Source organism: Nelumbo lutea, chromosome 6 (assembly GCF_056320005.1).
Source record: "Nelumbo lutea isolate HS-2025 chromosome 6, American lotus-T2T, whole genome shotgun sequence".
Classification (NCBI taxonomy): Eukaryota; Viridiplantae; Streptophyta; class Magnoliopsida; order Proteales; family Nelumbonaceae; genus Nelumbo; species Nelumbo lutea.
The window spans coordinates 42,676,354-42,695,176 of record NC_142689.1 but is presented as its reverse complement, the minus strand read 5'-3'; the positions used below and the strand labels follow the sequence as shown (position 1 = coordinate 42,695,176).

The 18,823-nt window shown below is 38.8% G+C and overlaps 1 non-coding gene across 1 annotated transcript; it reads right to left on the bottom strand.

Annotated features, from left to right (window-relative positions):
- Positions 1-10,980: 10,980 nt before the first annotated feature.
- Positions 10,981-11,087, bottom strand: LOC148848764 (small nucleolar RNA R71). Its single transcript, XR_016101602.1, has one exon. It is a non-coding gene; the product is annotated as a small nucleolar RNA R71 (small nucleolar RNA).
- Positions 11,088-18,823: the final 7,736 nt, after the last annotated feature.

Genomic DNA, 18,823 nt, shown 5'->3' with positions numbered 1-18,823 from the left:
TGGGACTGGCAAGGTTCTTAATAGAGTAGAGTGAGGTGAAGGTATCAATGTCTTAGGGGAGGTCGTAATCGTGGAACAAGGAAATGGTGCCAACCATGATAAAAAACCGAGTTTGGATTAAGCTGGTTGGTAGTGACAACAAAGAAGTTTAAGATTTCAATGACAAAAGGGTAAATAGGGAATCAGAGCCTGGAAATCAACTACTCCTTGAAGACGGTAATTTTATCGTCATCGTGCTCCCAGGGAATACTCTTCAAAGGTAGTTATAACCATAATGATTAGGGTAAATACGAAGCCTTTTTACTAGAAGCTTTCCACTCCTAAACTGAGGTCTCCACCTCGGGTGGACTAGACTCTGAGCTATGGTCCAACGTGATCATCTCTGCCAGGCTAGATTCTAAGTCTTGGACTGAGGTACCCTCCTCGGCCTGATCGAACTCACCACTCATATAAAAAATGCTACCCGTGCTAGTAGACATATTGAAATGAAAGACTGAAATGGATAAAGGCAAGAAAAGAAAGCTTACCAAAGGAAGGAGATGACCTCGGAGACAAGACAAAGACTACCGACCTGGAAGCTAGCATGCAAACTTTATAATGCAAAAATCCAAAATAAGATAGGGTGAATGGGACCCAAGGCCCCTATTTATAGCCACTCTAGTTAGTCATGGATGGCTCAAATTAGTCTAATCCAACGGCTCTCATAAAAACCGGTCGTACGACTTTCGAGGTTGAAATTGGTTGAGCATGCATTTTGACTTCCACAAAGTTTTTAATTCGAGTGACGTCTGTGTGTCCTTGGTACGCGATCTGGCTTTATGGTTGAGTCGATTGGATCGTCTTGATTTGACCTCTAGGCTGGACCTCGATCAGTACGAGGACCATGAAGGGAAGGGAGATCCATCATATGGATGGCCAAACCTTGCAAGGAGGTTGGGTGAAATTTCAAAAATTATCTTTCTCCCTTTCAGGAATCCTTTTCCCTTATTTAGAAAACTGCATTTTCAAGGTTCATTCTTGAAACAAACCAGACCAAATTTGTAACCAAAAGAGGGAAAGGAATGCTTGATATGAAATCCATGCAAAAAGCTCCTACCAGTGTAGGTTTTCATGCCCAAAGAGGTCACCAAAACCCACCTCCACTGAAGATGACACAACTTATGTTTAGGTAGGATTAGCAAAAGGGTTCTTCACCAAGAACCCAGATTCTTCACCAAGAATCGAGTAGGGAGTATGTGAGCATGACTTCAGATTGTTTCTTATACCAAGAAACATTGTCAAGAATTGTTCTTAGTCACTCTAGGAGGTAGAGATCGAACTGGGTCGGGCGACAAGAATAGAAGGAGAAAAAGATTGCAGAAAGAAATGCTTCTTTAAGAAGAATTTGCCCTCCTATTTATAACCTTCTTTGGATCAGCTTCTAATCCAATTAGGAAAGAGTTCTTTGATCCAAATCTTTAATTGGATCTGGAATCTTAAATGGATGAGACTTATCTTATATTTTAGCTAATTCTAATCATATTATAAACCAGAATTCGTCCATTTAATTAAATCACTTAAGCCCAGTTTGAAATAGGCTTTACGCCCATATAGTCACATAGCTCACTTTCCCTTTAAATGCTAGTTAGTTTGGTTCTCTTTGTATGGCATGAGACCCTAAAATTGATCTCCACAAAAGCCATATGGGTTCAGCCCAGCCTCTGTTACAAGGCTTGGCCGAATTCACTTCTGAAGACAGTGAATCATTGAGTCCATCAACATGGGCTCTTAGTAGGCCTAACATTTACACTAAATGGTCCCTAGGTCCAGCAACCTTATGAAGGCCCAAGGACTATGGACTTATGTGAGATTATACCATCAGGTTTATTATCCCTAAATGGTTTTACACTTAACCTCCCAGCCCTTAAAAATCATACATTGCCCGACAATAGAGGACCTCTCCCTCGGCTGCAAGGTAATGTGTTGCACTGTTTACTCACATGGATCCCAGGAATTAAAACCTTTTGCAAAGAATTTATGAAACCATAATTTATATGTATATCTCTATATAAATATATTTTGCAAAAAAAATCTCAACAAGTTTGAAATCAACTGCTAGCAGTTTAGGTTTCCATCAAAGAGAGTGCATTCCCCGATCATTCACTTTGCCTGACAAAGGGGCTGATCCTATCACTATGATCACCCACTCAAGTGAATTCTCAGATTGCCCCAACATACCCAGGTTTTGACCCGGCTAAGGATCTCACTGATTGGCTTATCAAAGACAGCCCAATCCGACACCTAGTGTAGCACCCTAATCGAGTCTAGGGGTCAGGTGTAATATTTCAGTTTTGCCCATTTATCTCCAAGGTCCAGGGCAATATTGGAATTTGGTCCGGTTCAAGGTTTCGAGAAAACCCACACTATATGTGCCTCAGGTCTCACCCTGGCAGTTGAGACAAGCCACCCCAACCCACTTGGCATTAGTGTCAGCCTTTGCAGGATAAACCTCCCTAGATCTATCAAATAGTTGTGAGTATTCTAAACTAACACGAGTCTCATAAGTGTTCAATTTTAAGGGTATTACACAAAAAACACACCAATATAACATGAATCAAATATGTACTTTATTCATTTACAATATATGTCAAAAGATACATCAATCTGATTGGAGCTAAGGGCATAATTGTCTAACAGACCGGGCCAAATCTACCTAAGCTCGTCATGAACTCCCCGCATCGGGTCAGAACCCCTGGCACGGGGAATGGGGGGCAATTGATGAGGGGTGATTTGGCCCGACCTATTCATGTACGAGCACGTGGAAGCGACCTACTGATTGGACATTGACTCGACACTTCCTGCCTCCTCAGTAGGCCAGGTCATCTTGGGTACCTCGAGCACCTCGGCCAAGCCCGAGGTCCGAGCAGCTCGTAATGGCCTGACCTGCCGATATGACACGTAGACATGTTCTAGAAGTGGGTCAGTTGTCTCTGGGTTCTTTGGGATCACGCTGCATGACTTTAAGTCTTATCCTTATCCTGCCTAGATCGGACAAGCTCGATAAGCCTTATTGGCTTGCACGAAGTCCTCCTCCTAGTGCAGAACAGACTCCTAATAGCGTGGGTTGAAGATCTTGAAGGTGTTTCATGAGACCTATGACAACTCACCTATTTAAGGGCATCAACCCCAGCGACACAAGGTATGCGCGATTTACTGCTTACTAGCATTCTTGCATTCAAGCATTCAACTCGCTCAAACAAGAGTATTAACTTAAGCATCAGAGAGCCCACACCGGGTAAGCCACCTTGGGTTCTCTGAGCTTTCCTCTTATTGCAGTTCAACTGACCAACTAAGTAACCAACATCCGAGCTGCCCGCCAGTTAGGAGCAACCCGATCGCGCACAATCAGTTTATATATAATTAAACAAATTTATCTTATATTTTCTAATATAAACTAATCAATAACTTCCTTTTTCCAGTATTATACTAATTTATCTTAATAATTTTTGTAATTATTGGTTCAAGCTATAGTTTTCCCTTTCCCATACTCTTTTATCTTTAATAATTTTCAATAATTTACGACAAAAATTACATAACTTTTCAATAGTTTTCCAAAATCTATCAAATGTAATAAAATTTCCTACAATTTCCAAAATATTTCAATAATTTTCAATAATTATTTAATACATTTTAAATAAACTTTCAAAAATATTATATATTTTAATTTCCAAAATGTTATTTTACAAAAATGTAGTTTTATGAAAATTTTGAAATAATTGTTATAGTTGAGTAATTATGGAGATTTATTGAAAATTATTTTAAATTGTTATTAAATATTTATTTTTATTAGGTAGTTTACTAACAAAATTACACTAAAATATCTTTTATTTTCCCATAAAAATTAATTAATAATTTCATTTTCTAACATTATCATATTTTATTCCCCCATTTGTATTTGATTATTATAGAAATTAGTTAAAGAGTTTTCAATTTCTATAAAATGTTGTTAATTAACATGAATATAACAGTATTTATGCAAAATATTTTAAAAAGTCATGATGAGTTAATTAGTAACAATATTTATTAATTTTTGGTAATTTACTAACTGTTTTTATTAACTTTTGGTAATGACACTATTTAATAATCATTGAATATGTATTGGATTAAATATTAACCATATTTAACTATTTATTAATTCACATGTATATTTTAAATGAGAGAGAGTGGTTATTGGATAGATTGGGGAGAGATTTTAGGATTGGGGAGTGGGGTAACATCATTTCTAATGGCTTAGAAGAGATACCTTGGGAAGTTAGGGGAGACATTGTAGGAATATGTTTAGGTAGTTGGGTTGGGAATGTTGACAGAGCTTAATGGGAGTAATGTGAAGGAGAGAGGAGAGAGAGTCAAGGAGGATGCACGGTGGAGGTAATAGAACAAGGAAATGTATGCTGATGTGGGCCGTCTTACTATATATAGATTATAAATAAGAAAATATACAATATTAAAACAGAGAGAAAGATATACAATGAAGTCCATTTTCATAAAGTCAGGGGATGAAGGAGGAATCGGCTCGGTTCTTACATAGGCTATGCGCCCGATCCAAACAAAGCAACCGTGTGGTATTCCTCCTTCATCCCCTGACTTTATGAAAATGGACTGGGGAAGGGCATCTTCAAGTTCAAGGCCCTCCGTTTGAATCTATAGCGCAGGGTTCAAAATACATACCGGGTTTTTTATTTTTATTCCAACGAATTGAACGAAATGAATGGCATATTTAAATCATTTATGCCCTTCTTAGAGATGGCCTGAAACAAATTTGAAGCGTGAGTATTAAGTGGGCCCTTGGTCTATTATTTTCACGTCAAGGCCGTAGAAGATGCATTTAGTTATATAGGGAAAATGAAAGTTTGTTTGAATACTTTAATTTGAATATGGTTTCTCTTTGGAAATAAATACCCCGGGCTCGGCGCCGTTTCACCTACCACTCTTGTTACCTGATCACACTATAAATATAATAATAAAGGCCTAGGTCACATCACAATTCCATAATTTGCCTTGTTTGATGAATTGTATGCGCTGACATTGATGCATTTAATAGCAAACGATTTTTGCTAATTTTAGATTGGATTAGCTCAACACAATGGTTATTTAGCAGTTTGTATAACATTAAAATTACTGTGGATCCATCCACAGTAATTTTATGATCGTTATGGGGCATTACAATTGATTCTAAACCATTGCAGTTAATACAAATTGTGGGCAAAAAGTGATCCATGGCCGTTGATTGATGTATTACTGTGGATCCATCCATCTTGAATTACATACTCCGTTCATCATGATCTAAAACCGTGTAAGTAGCAAAAGTGAATTGTCTAGTAGTGGTCAAATTCTGTGGCTTTAGAAACCGTCTTTGCTTCATTTTTTTAAGTCCAAACATAGGGACACTTCTGTCCACTGAAAATTCCATAAACAGACGGAGCTATTCGCTATAGTGGTATAGGTAATATTGATGGGAAAATCCATGCTGCCGCACATTTATGATAACGAGGGCTTTGACCAATAAAACCCGAGTGAATTTTGATAAATATACCACATTTAAGACCGTATCCTTTTATGTTTTGTTTGGTGATTAAGTGATTGTTAAAATAAGAATTTATATTGTAAGTGTTTTTTTAAGCATCATTTATGGTTGTTTGGTGATCCATTTGTCAACTTATTTATTGTGTTTTTTGAGCACTTATTAGGGTGGAGAAGTTTGGGGAACTACTTTCTCCACATGTACTTATATTGGCATAAATGATACTTTTAGCCCTCACTTTACTCATACATATAAACAATGATTTTCACATAATTATAATATACATTTCAATGAAAAATCATCATGGCACAACATGAGAGCCCACAGGGGCCCACACATGGAGTGCCACGTGGATAATAATAATAAATACTTTCAGAAAAATGCAATCATAAATAAAAAAATATAAACATTTAACTAATTATTCATACAAAAATCAAGAAAAATATCTGTAACCCACATATTTCAATATATTTTTTGCATGATTTTCAACAAAAAATGACCATAAAATCCTACATATGCATAGGAACCATCACATAAACAATGCAAAAAAAGCCAAGCACAAATATTTCAGATTTCTCATATGAAAATCTGAAAAAATCGAATTAGACAAATATTCATCAAAAAAAAAAACCCAAAAAAGAACATAAAAAATGGAGGGGAGGAGTTTAGGTGAACTAACCTTTGTTCACCAGTGGCTGGATGATGGGTTGTCGCCGTTAAACTCACCCAAAGCAGATCTGCGAACACATAGAAGAGAGGAGTTTTCAGGCATTAAAAAAAACCCACAAAAGTGCTTCGAATCAAAGAAAAAATGGACAAAAAGATACAAAACAACAAAATGATAGGTTTGCCGGCCGTGTTTTCGCATCATAAATCATCATCGATGGACTTGCAAGTGAGTGCACCTCGCCTATGTTTATTGTGTTTGAATGGGAGGAGAGGGAAGAAAACCCTCATGTAGGGGTAAAACTGGGACTAAAAATATATAAGGACTGAATCATTCCATTCTATTCGAAAAATCACTTCTCTAAGAAGTTCTAAAAAAAGCAAATCTCAGGTCACTTTTTCTATAATTACTTTTTTTTAAAAAATGTACCTCTTAGTGACTTTTTTTACCAAACACATGTTAGTATATATTTACCACTTAATGTGTGGTCACAACACTTAAAATAGCCTTAACCTCCCTCGGTGGTGGTATCGCTTCACACTTACCAAGAGAGAAACTGGTCTGGAATGTCATGAAATTAAAGGCCATTGGTGTAAAAATTGAGGAATGGTAAAAAAAAAAAAAACCTAGTATGTGTAACAAGGATGCATCATAGCCATTACAAACATGGGAGATTGTTTGACTTCTATGAGATCATATGGGATGAGCGCATTCCTTTAACATGGGAGATTGTTTATGAAGATCTCTACCCACATGAATGAATGTCTACAACCAAATTTCCCATGGTAATAAAGGCTCTTGAAGAGGTTTACCATCTTGACGTGTTGTCATTTGCCCAAGAAATTAGTTCCTCATCATCATGCGGAGAACAGAGTTAAACATGCCCCAACTAAGAAATAGAAGGTGGGAATTAGCATATCTAGTTATTATAGTGATGCGCATGAATTGAATAAGTCCTTTTCTAGCAACCAAAGGTTTCAAATCATAGTTTCCATGACTTCTGTTAATAACAAGAAACCCCACATTGATGTAATGTCTTATACACTTGAGGAGGAACAACAAAGAATAGAGGAGCAATAATAAAAACGGGTGGAGTAAGTGACAACACAACTTATAGAAGCATCCATTGCTCTTTGTAAAAGTAGATTTAAATATGTAAAACTCCAAGAAGTGATTTTTCTCTTGTAAATGAAACAACTTCTACATTGTAGTTAAATGATGTTGGAAATGGACTTGATATTTCCTTCTTTTTATTCTAAGAGAGAAATTCTCATGTTTGACATTTGTTTTGCCATTCATAGTTTAGGCTCATGTGGGTCAAGAGCATTACAATGCAAAAGACTTTTTTTTTTTTGCCATTCATAGTTTAGGCTCATGTAGGCTAGGATCATTATAATGCAACAAACTAGGGGTAGTACCTCTTAAGCTACTTTCCATTAATGGGACCAAGACAGAGGCTTGTGGTGTGAAAAGGATATAAGCACCTTTAGTGTAAACTTCTTCCACCACATGAGGCCCATCCCATTTAGGGTCAAATTTCCATTCTGAATGGGGTGAGAGAACGATAGGTCATTGAGCAGTAGGACTATATCTCCTTTCTGAAAGGAGCAACGTTGAAACTTCTTGTTGAATGCAAAGCCAAACGAGTTTGGTAGCTTTGTTGAGCATCTAACATATTCTTGTCTAGTGCTTTGAGCTCAACTAATCATAACTTTACGTTCTCATCTTCTGTAATTCCCTCTTGGATAGCCATCCTAAGGGAGTTTATCTGTCTCTCGAGGGGAAGTATGACTTTTACACCATATACTAAAGCAAATGGAGTTGCATTTGTGGTAGTGTGGTAAGGTGTCCAATATGCCTATAAGGCCTCATCCACGCATTCATGCCAATCTCTCTGGACTTGGACACAATCTTCTCAGGTAATTCGTAGACGGCTTTGTTAAAGGCTTCTACAAGTCCATTGGCCGCTGCATTGTATATGGTTAAAAACCTCTATTTAGTGCCAAACTTGTCACAAAATTGTGTCACTAATTCTGTTGAGAGTGGCTTCCCATTATTCATGATTATGTAACGTGGAACGTTGTAGTGATAGACAATGTGAGTCCGAATGAAGTTGACAACATCTTATTTCTTTATTTATCGAAGAGGAATTGCTTTAGCTCATTTGGAAAAGTAATCTATTGCTATTAAGATGAAAATGTATTATCGAGAAGACTTAGGTAAAGGACTAACCACATCAAGTCCACTACATCAAATGGCTACGATGCAATTATAGGGTGTATATGTTTAGGTGGTTGGCGAATAAAATCCCCATGAAATTAACATGCCTGATGTCTTTTGGCATATTTTATTGAGTCCTTAACTATTGTTGGCCAATAGAAGCCCATTCGCTTAAGCCGATCGTGGAGCTTAGGCCCTAATTGGTGAGCACCACAAACTCTAGAGTGTGCTTGGTCGAGTGTGCCTTGAATTTCATCTCCGTGGATACACATCATGTAGACATCATTAAAGGACCATCTGTAGAGGTTTCCATTATAGTATAGGAAACAAGGTGCTCGATGTCGTATCTCAGTTCTATGCTTGGGATCTTTTGGCAACTTCCCATGCTGTAAGTACTTGATGAGACAAAAAAGAACCCTATTTTTATCCTCTAATATTCACTCTTTTATATTTATTTATCACTTAAATGAACTCATTACTCTTGTATTTCGATTTAGGGCAATAAAGAAGGCAATTGGAAGAAAACAGGACAAATCGGGTGATTTTGCATAGTTTTGGTGACAGTCAGTAATCTTGGCCTAACGCTCAATTCCGGACACCGAATTGGACAATTCAAGAAGCATTAGAAAGAAGAAAGGAAGGCCCACAACTTTTATGTTTTGGGTTTTGACAGATTCGGCACGCATCGAGTACGAAAACGAGCCCAAAGTCGGAGCAAGTTCGCAGCCAGGCCCATTTCACAACTTAAGCCCAACTCGCAGAAGTAGCTGAAGCAGCCCAACTCGAATTCAAGAGTTAAGAGTCCGAATTTCGAATGTAATCTCCAAGGAGAGAGTTTTATCAGATCTAAATTCTTGAATGTAATCCTAGAGAGATAAGAAGATTGAGATTAGAGCATTAGATAAGAGATAGGATAGGATTAGTTCAAGATAAGATCAAAACTCCCTAAGGATAAGATGATCTCCTAGAAGGAGTTGGAAAACAGCCCTCTCCTTTGGCTATATAAAGAGGGGGGCGAACCAGCTCTAGCAATCACTCATTCCAAGATCCAAGAGATCATCAAGAAGACCAAGAAGCAAGAAGGCAGCTCGGCTATGGAGAAGCAAAGCATGGAGATTGCGCAGATCATGAGTAGCTAAGCTTCTTTTTCTGGTTCAAGGGGGGAGGTTCGATTGTGCCATTGTGAGGTTCTGTAGTTACTTTATTTTCTTTCTTTTTAATTCAAGTATTCATTGGTTCTTGTGTACATTTTTATTGGATGTTAATGTTAATTAGTCTGACAAACTGAATTAATGTTGATTTTCCTACTGCTATCCATGATTTTGGTGATCCGTAATTGTCACGAATAATGGTACAAGTAGCAATTAGGTTGTTATCTTTTTGGGTCAATTGTTCGTGACAGCCTTTGACCAATGTTTTAACATGGTTCAACCTAAAAGAATCGATGGGACAAAATTCAGTAATTGTAGCTATCTCAATTATTGTTATTTTGGTTTAACTGTTTTCACAAATCTTAATGCTATCATTGTTTAACATGGAACGCTATCGTACCCAGTTGAGTGGTGATAAGTGTTGATCGAATGCTGGGTTTGGTCAACTGAATTAGGAAAATGCAAGGTTTATTATGGCTATCCTAATAAATCTAAGGTTAAAGGCTTGAATTGCAAGAATGCTGAATTGTACCTAGGATTGATGGCCAATCGATTCAACCCGAACCCTTGAACCAGAATTCGGTAAGACTGATTTTCTCTTGTTTGTTTAGATTGTTATTCTTTTAATTTTAGTTATTTAATTTTCCCACACAATTACTTTACCCATTCGGCTAAGAGATTACTGATTTTCTCCCTGTGGGATTCGACCTAGAACCACTTTTACTGCAAACATTTTATTGTGGGACTAGTACTAATTTTGAGGGCTTCGACAAACCCGCCAAAATTTTGGCGCCATTGCCGGGGAGCAACTTTAATTTCTTAGCTATTACCTTCCTCTTGTTAACCTCTTTTGTTTTATGACTCGTGCTTCTCAACGAGGTGAACTCGAGTACAATCCCGAAATTGAGAGGACCACCCGTCGTTTAAGAAAGGAGGCGAAGCAAAGGAAGGATCGTTCACCAAAGAAGGTGAATTTAGATTGTGATCTTCCCATCTTCGAAGAAGTAGAAAGAATGGATGACAGAGAGAGGACATTAAGGGAGTTGGCTGCACCAATTATGAACCAACAACCTTTATGCATCACGTATCCCACTCTTGAGGTAGCCTTTGAACTCAAATCTGGTTTGATTCAATTATTATCTCAGTTTCATGGTTTCCCAAGTGAGGACCCTCACAAACATCTAGAGGAATTTCATGTCGTCTGTTCAAGCATGAAACCCCACGGTATGACCGAGGACCAGGTAAAACTCATAGCCTTTCCATTTACTTTAAGAGATAAGGCAAAGGATTGGTTGTATATTTTCCTTCCCGGTTCAGTACGCACATGGGATGAAATGAATAGGATATTTTTAGATAAATATTTTCCTGCATCCCGGGCTGCAAATATAAGAAAAGAAATATGTGGAGTTTGACAGTTTGGTGGTGAGACATTATATGAATATTGGGAAAGGTTTAAGCAACTTGTTGCTAGTTGTCCCCACCACCAAATTCCTGAACAATTGTTAATCCAATACTTCTATGAAGGGCTTCAGCGCATGGATAGAAGTATAGTCGATGCAGCCAGTGGAGGAGCTCTAGTGAACAAGACACCTAAAGTGGCCAGGGAATTAATCTCCAATATGGCTGAAAATTTTCAGCAATTTGGTACAAGGACAGAAGGTACCATTCGAAGGGTTAACGAGGTAAGCCATGCAAATTTAGAAAACCAGATTTATGATTTAACTGCCTTGGTTAAGCAGATCATAGCAGGACAGTTACAAACTGCCAGGGTGTGTGGTATCTGTTCGATCCCTGGACATCCTACGGACATGTGTCCATCATTACAAGATGGCCCGATGTAGCAAGTCAATGCCATGGGAGGATTCCCGGGCCAGCCCCAACGAAAGTATGATCCTTACTCCAATCATTACAATCCGGGGTGGAGAGTTCATCCAAACTTAAGCTACGGGACCCAAGGAGGACAGCATAAATATCAGCCCCAATTTCTCAATCGACAGCCCCAGTTTTCAACACCCATCACAGTGCAAAGCCAACCCCCAAATTCAGGTATGTCTTTGGATGAAATGGTTAAGGCTCTAGCTACTAATACTAAGCAATTTCAGCAGGAAACAAGAGCTAGCATTCAGAATTTGGGGAACCAAATTAGCCAACTTGCCACTTCCATCAGCAAGTTGGAGGTGCAGAACTCTGGGAAACTACCCTCACAAATGGTAGTTAATCCAAAAGAGAATGCAAGTGCGGTGGTGTTGAGAAGCGGAAGAGAGTTGCAGTCCCAACCAAGTTCACCATCGAAGGCAGCCAAGGAAGAGGAAGGACAAGGGTCAAACGATAGCCCCATTAAGGTAAAATCGGACCCCCCTCTCCCTAAGGTTACTAATATTGTACCACCTTTTCCTAGCAGGTTGGCAAATTCAAAGAAAGAGGAATATGAACAAGAAGTGTTAGAAACCTTCAGGAAGGTGGAGATCAACATTCCCTTGCTAGATGCAATAAAACAAATCCCTAAATATGCAAAATTTTTGAAAGAGTTATGCACTAACAAGAGGAGGCTGCGAATTGATGAAAAGGTAAGAGTAGGAGAGAACATTTCAGCCGTGATCAAGAGGACCCTGCCAAAAAAGTGTGCTGATCCAGGTATGTTTACCCTACCCTGTGTGATTGGCAATAAACGAATCGAGCGTGCCATGCTGGACTTAGGTGCATCTATTAATGTCATGCCATACTCGATTTACTGTGCATTGAGACTAGGTCCTTTAAAAGAGACTAGAGTTGTTATTCAATTGGCTGATCGTTCTAATGCATACCCAGAAGGAATTGTTGATGATGTATTAGTGCAGGTTAACGATTTGATCTTTCCAACTGATTTTTACATCCTGAAGATGGAAGAAGACACAACCACGAGTTCAGCCCCACTTCTATTAGGTCGTCCATTCATGAGAACGGCCAAGACCAAAATAGATGTGGATGAGGGTACCCTCTCCGTCGAGTTTGATGGAGAGATTGTAAAATTTAATATTTTTGATGCAATGAAATATCCTAGTGAGTGTCATTCGATCTACTCTATTGATACTATCGATTCGATTGTGCAGGAAGTCTTTGGAGAGGAGGACATGGATGATGAGCTAGAATATAAGGCACAATCGGACAGGGAGGAGGAGATCGATGCATCCTATGATACTCTGGAACCTGAACAGGAGGTAAGGATTTCTGATGTTCAGTCAAAGGTTTCTCACGCAAGGCTGCTGCCCTCTGTTTTGCAGGCTCCGGAGCTGGAACTAAAGACCCTACCTGATCACCTAAAATATGCCTACTTGGGTGAAAAAGAGACACTGCCTGTGATCATTGTAAAAGGGTTGACTGAGGAGCAAGAGGAGAGGCTCATCAATGTCCTAAAGGACCATAAGGAGGCGATTGGCTGGACCCTAGCCGACATAAAAGGGGTCAGCCCCTCGATTTGCATGCATAGGATCCTTTTGGAAGATGATGCTAAACCAGTTAGAGAACCACAAAGAAAACTCAACCCGGTGATGAAAGAGGTAGTAATGAAAGAGGTGCTTAAACTGTTAGATGAAGGGATAATTTATCCAATTTCAGATAGCAAATGGGTAAGTCCTATTCATGTTGTGCCTAAGAAAACTGGGATGACTTTAGTAAAAAGTAAAAATAATGAACTAATTCCCATGAGGGTACAAGGTGGCTGGCGAATGGTAATAGATTTTCGAAAACTCAACTTGGCCACTCGAAATGACCATTTTCCCCTACCCTTCATTGATCAGATGCTAGAGAGACTGGCAGGTAAGGCTTTCTTTTGTTTTCTCGATGGATTCTCTGGGTATTATCAGATTGTTATTGCGCAGGAGGACCAAGAGAAAATGACATTCACTTGTCCATTCGGCACCTTCGCCTACAGACGAATGCCCTTTGGTTTGTGTAACGCTCCGGGCACTTTTCAAAGATGCATGATGAGCATATTTTCTGATTTTATTGAAAAATGCATTGAAGTGTTCATGGATGATTTTACTGTTTATGGTGATTCGTTTGATGATTGTTTGAATAGTTTAAGTAAAATTCTGAATAGGTGTGTGGAAACAAATCTTGTCTTAAACTATGAAAAATGTCATTTTATGGTGAAGGAGAGTATTGTTTGGGACATGTAGTTTCAGCCAGAGGAATAGAAGTCGACAAGGCAAAAATTGATTTGATTGTGAGTTTACCTTACCCTACAAATGTTAGGGAGGTTCGTTCTTTTCTTGGACATGCAGGCTTTTATCGCAGGTTCATCAAAGATTTTTCAAAAATTGCTCTGCCATTGTCCAGTTTGCTGCAAAAAGATGCGCCTTTCGATTTTGATGATGAGTGCAAGGAAGCTTTTAACAAGCTTAAAAATTTATTAACCATTGCACCCATCATTCAACCACCTGATTGGAACTTGCCCTTTGAGATCATGACAGATGCAAGTAATTATGTAGTAGGGGCTGTTCTAGGACAGCAAATAAATGGGAAGAGCCATGTCATTCACTACGCTTCCAAAACGTTGAATGCTGCACAGAGCAATTACACAACCACTGAAAAAGAGTTATTAGCTATTGTGTTTGCTTTAGACAAATTTAGGTCATATTTGCTTGGCTCTAAAGTGATTGTTTTTTCTGACCATGCAGCTTTGAGATACCTACTAGCAAAGAAGGAGTCAAAACCGAGGCTGATAAGGTGGATACTTTTGCTCCAAGAGTTCGATCTAGAAATCAAGGATCGAAGGGGAGCTGAAAATTCGGTGGCTGATCACCTAAGTAGGTTGGTGAAAGACGAGGACTCCTCTCCCATTTGTGAGTTGTTTCCTGATGAGCAGTTGTTTCACATGAGAGGTATGACTCCATGGTATGCTGACATTGTGAATTACTTGGTCACGGGAATTTTGCCTAATAACCTTAGCAGATCCATAAAGAATAAAGTCAAGTATGAGGCAAAATATTATGTATGGGACGAACCCTATCAATGGAAATTTTGTTCTGACCAAATGATTAGGAGATGTGTCCCTGAGGAGGAGCAGATGTCAATTCTAAAGTTTTGTCATAATTATGCTTGTGGGGGCCATTTTGGGCCAAAGAGGACTGCTCGAAAGGTCTTGGATAGTGGGCTATATTGGGCCACCCTATTTAGAGATGCCTACTTGTTTTGTAAAAACTGTGAAAGATGTCAACAAACAGGTACACTATCTCGCAGGAATGAGATGCCCCAAACCCCCATTCTTATATGTGAAATATTTGATGTTTGGGGCATTGATTTCATGGGACCCTTTCCCCCATCTTGTGGTTTTTCTTACATACTTTTGACAGTCGATTATGTCTCAAAATGGGTGGAAGCCAAGGCCACCAAAACTGATGATTCTAAATGTGTTGTAGGGTTTATAAAGTCTAACATTTTCAGTAGGTTTGGCATTCCTCGAGCCATCATAAGCGATCAAGGGACCCATTTTTGCAATAGAACAGTTGAAGCCTTGTTGAGAAGATATGGGGTGCATCACCGAATTGCCACTGCTTATCATCCCCAGACTAACGGGCAAGCTGAAATTTCCAATAGAGAGGTAAAGTCCATCTTGGAAAAGACCGTGAATCCAGGAAGGAAGGATTGGAACCTACGTCTAGATGATGTTCTCTGGGCATATCGGACAGCTTACAAGACCCCAATAGGTATGTCCCCTTACAGGTTAATTTTTGGCAAATCTTGCCACTTGCCGGTGGAAATTGAACATAGGGCCTATTGGGCAATCAAGCAATGCAACATGAATATGGAAGAAGCAGGGAAGGAAAGGAAGCTCCAGTTGCAAGAGCTAGAAGAGTTGAGGTTAGAGGCATACGAGAATTCAAGAATCTACAAAGAAAAGACCAAATCGTTCCATGACAATGCACTCTTAAGAAAACAATTTAAAATTGGACAAAAAGTCTTATTGTATAATTCTCGACTTCAACTCATGCCAAGTAAGCTGCGTTCCAGGTGGATGGGACCGTTTACTGTGACTAATGTTTTTCCCTATGGTGCAGTAGAGATCAAAAGTCTCGACACAGGTAAGATCTTCAAGGTGAATGGACATCGATTGAAGATGTTCCATGAGGATGCAAATATCCCCTCTACGGTAGACATCTCGTTGGACATTCCATGGTATTTATTGGATTAAGGAAAAAAAAAAAGAGGACGTCGAGCATAACGACGTTAAACAATTGCGCTTGTGGGAGGCAACCCATTGTGTTTAGTTAATTTTGTTATTTTGTTTGGTTTTGATTTTTGTGTTTAGCAGGAACCCAACAAGACAAACAGGGAAGTACCCCCAAATCCTTCTACTTTATGCATAATCACATACATTAGGGACAATGTATAACTTAAGTGTGGGGGGATTACGGAAATCTGATGGAAATTTGGGATACCTTATCTTCTTGAAATTTCTGCTCCCTAGAAACTTATCCTTGAACGATTTCAACTTATCAGGAATCATGTGCTTAGGCTGAATAGATAAGATAGGATGCAAGCATGACTAACTGAATCTTTCTTGGCTGCATATGGTATCTCATGATTTTAATCGATCAATAGGCAAGATGCATAAGGGTTAGATTGATTTTCACATAATTATCTGTCAAACATGGGTTGATTATTCTAGAACTTGCTGTGTTAGGCATATAGAGACCACGATCAATGAATTCATGGATCAGGCGGTGAAACCCTGTGATTCTTGTGAAAAAATAAAAGAGGGAGTTTGAAACTAAAATCGTGACTGATGTGAGATGGAGCATAAAATGCACTCACATCTAGAAACAAAAAAACAAGTGTGAGACGGAGCATAAAATGCACTCACATTTAGAAATGAAAGCAAGTGTGAGATGGAGCATAAAATGCACTCACATCTTGAAAAGAAGGCAAGGGTGAGATGGAGCATAAAATGCACTCACCCTAGAACCCCAACCCCATTCTCACCTTCAGATCCTAGGAATTCACACTAAGTGGTGAAGATGTGATACATAGCAAGCTTATGGCAATAAGCACACCTTGTTTTGATTCAAAGGAAAGTAATTGCATATGGCTGAATTGGTTTGTTAAAAGCAATGAGCACCCGTGCAGTCCAAGGAGTTTCAGCCCTGGAAGGCTTGTCTCCTTGACTATCGATTTAACTTGGGACCATGAGGAATGGTGATTTGCGATCACTCTTGGACAAGAAAAAGGGGAGAAAGAGATGAAAAGGGAAAGGTTACCAAGTCTGAACTAAAGCATGAAATGAACCAGACCTCATGTAGAGAAAAAGAAATATTGAAAATCAATAGTTAGTCTCTCTTGTGTTACTTGAGTTTTTGCCTTGCCCGAGGACGGGCAAAGTTTAAGTGTGGGGGGATTTGATGAGACCAAAAAGAACCCTATTTTTATCCTCTAATATTCACTCTTTTATATTTATTTATCACTTAAATGAACTCATTACTCTTGTATTTCGATTTAGGGCAATAAAGAAGGCAATTGGAAGAAAACAGGACAAATCGGGTGATTTTGCATAGTTTCGGCGACAGTCAGTAATCTTGGCCTAACGCTCAATTCCGGATACCGAATTGGACAATTCAAGAAGCATTAGAAAGAAGAAAGGAAGGCCCACAACTTTTATGTTTTGGGTTTTGACAGATTCGGCCCGCATCGAGTACGAAAACGAGCCCAAAGTCGGAGCAAGTTCGCAGCCAGGCCCATTTCACAACTTAAGCCCAACTCGCAGAAGTAGCTGAAGCAGCCCAACTCGAATTCAAGAGTTAAGAGTCCGAATTTCGAATGTAATCTCCAAGGAGAGAGTTTTATCAGATCTAAATTCTTGAATGTAATCCTAGAGAGATAAGAAGATTGAGATTAGAGCATTAGATAAGAGATAGGATAGGATTAGTTCAAGATAAGATCAAAACTCCCTAAGGATAAGATGATCTCCTAGAAGGAGTTGGAAAACAGCCCTCTCCTTTGGCTATATAAAGAGGGGGGCGAACCAGCTCTAGCAATCACTCATTCCAAGATCCAAGAGATCATCAAGAAGACCAAGAAGCAAGAAGGCAGCTCGGCTATGGAGAAGCAAAGCATGGAGATTGCGCAGATCATGAGTAGCTAAGCTTCTTTTTCTGGTTCAAGGGGGGAGGTTCGATTGTGCCATTGTGAGGTTCTGTAGTTACTTTATTTTCTTTCTTTTTAATTCAAGTATTCATTGGTTCTTGTGCATATTTTTATTGGATGTTAATGTTAATTAGTCTGACAAACTGAATTAATGTTGATTTTCCTACTGCTATCCATGATTCCGGTGATCCGTAATTGTCACGAATAATGATACAAGTAGCAATTAGGTTGTTATCTTTTTGGGTCAATTGTTCGTGACAGCCTTTGACCAATGTTTTAACATGGTTCAACCTAAAAGAATCGATGGAACAAAATTCAGTAATTGTAGCTATCTCAATTATTGTTATTTTGGTTTAACTGTTTTCACAAATCTTAATGCTATCATTGTTTAACATGGAACGCTATCGTACCCAGTTGAGTGGTGATAAGTGTTGATCGAATGCTGGGTTTGGTCAACTGAATTAGGAAAATGCAAGGTTTATTATGGCTATCCTAATAAATCTAAGGTTAAAGGCTTGAATTGCAAGAATGCTGAATTGTACCTAGGATTGATGGCCAATCGATTCAACCCGAACCCTTGAACCAGAATTCGGTAAGACTGATTTTCTCTTGTTTGTTTAGATTGTTATTCTTTTAATTTTAGTTATTTAATTTTCCCACACAATTACTTTACCCATTTGGCTAAGAGATTACTGATTTTCTCTCTGTGGGATTCGACCTAGAACCACTTTTACTGCAAACATTTTATTGTGGGACTAGTACTAATTTTGAGGGCTTCGACAAACCCGCCAGTACTCGATGAAAGGTTGTCTTCAGTCCTCAACTTCAATACCAAATACAAAAACTATGTCAGTTTTCTATTTTGCCTCTTCTTGAGGTGACTTTGGGGGAAGAACCCATTTTACACAAATGGGTATCGTTATTGCTTCATCATCCGTGAGTGCTATGACTGCCGCTAGACTAGCAAGGGCATCTGCTTATTTATTCACTTCTAGGTATATGCTCAATGATAGCATGCTCGAACTTCTTCAATAATTGTATTGCATAATGGTGATAGGGAACTAGGTTATCCTTATGCACTTTATACTTTGTCTTTAGCTGGTT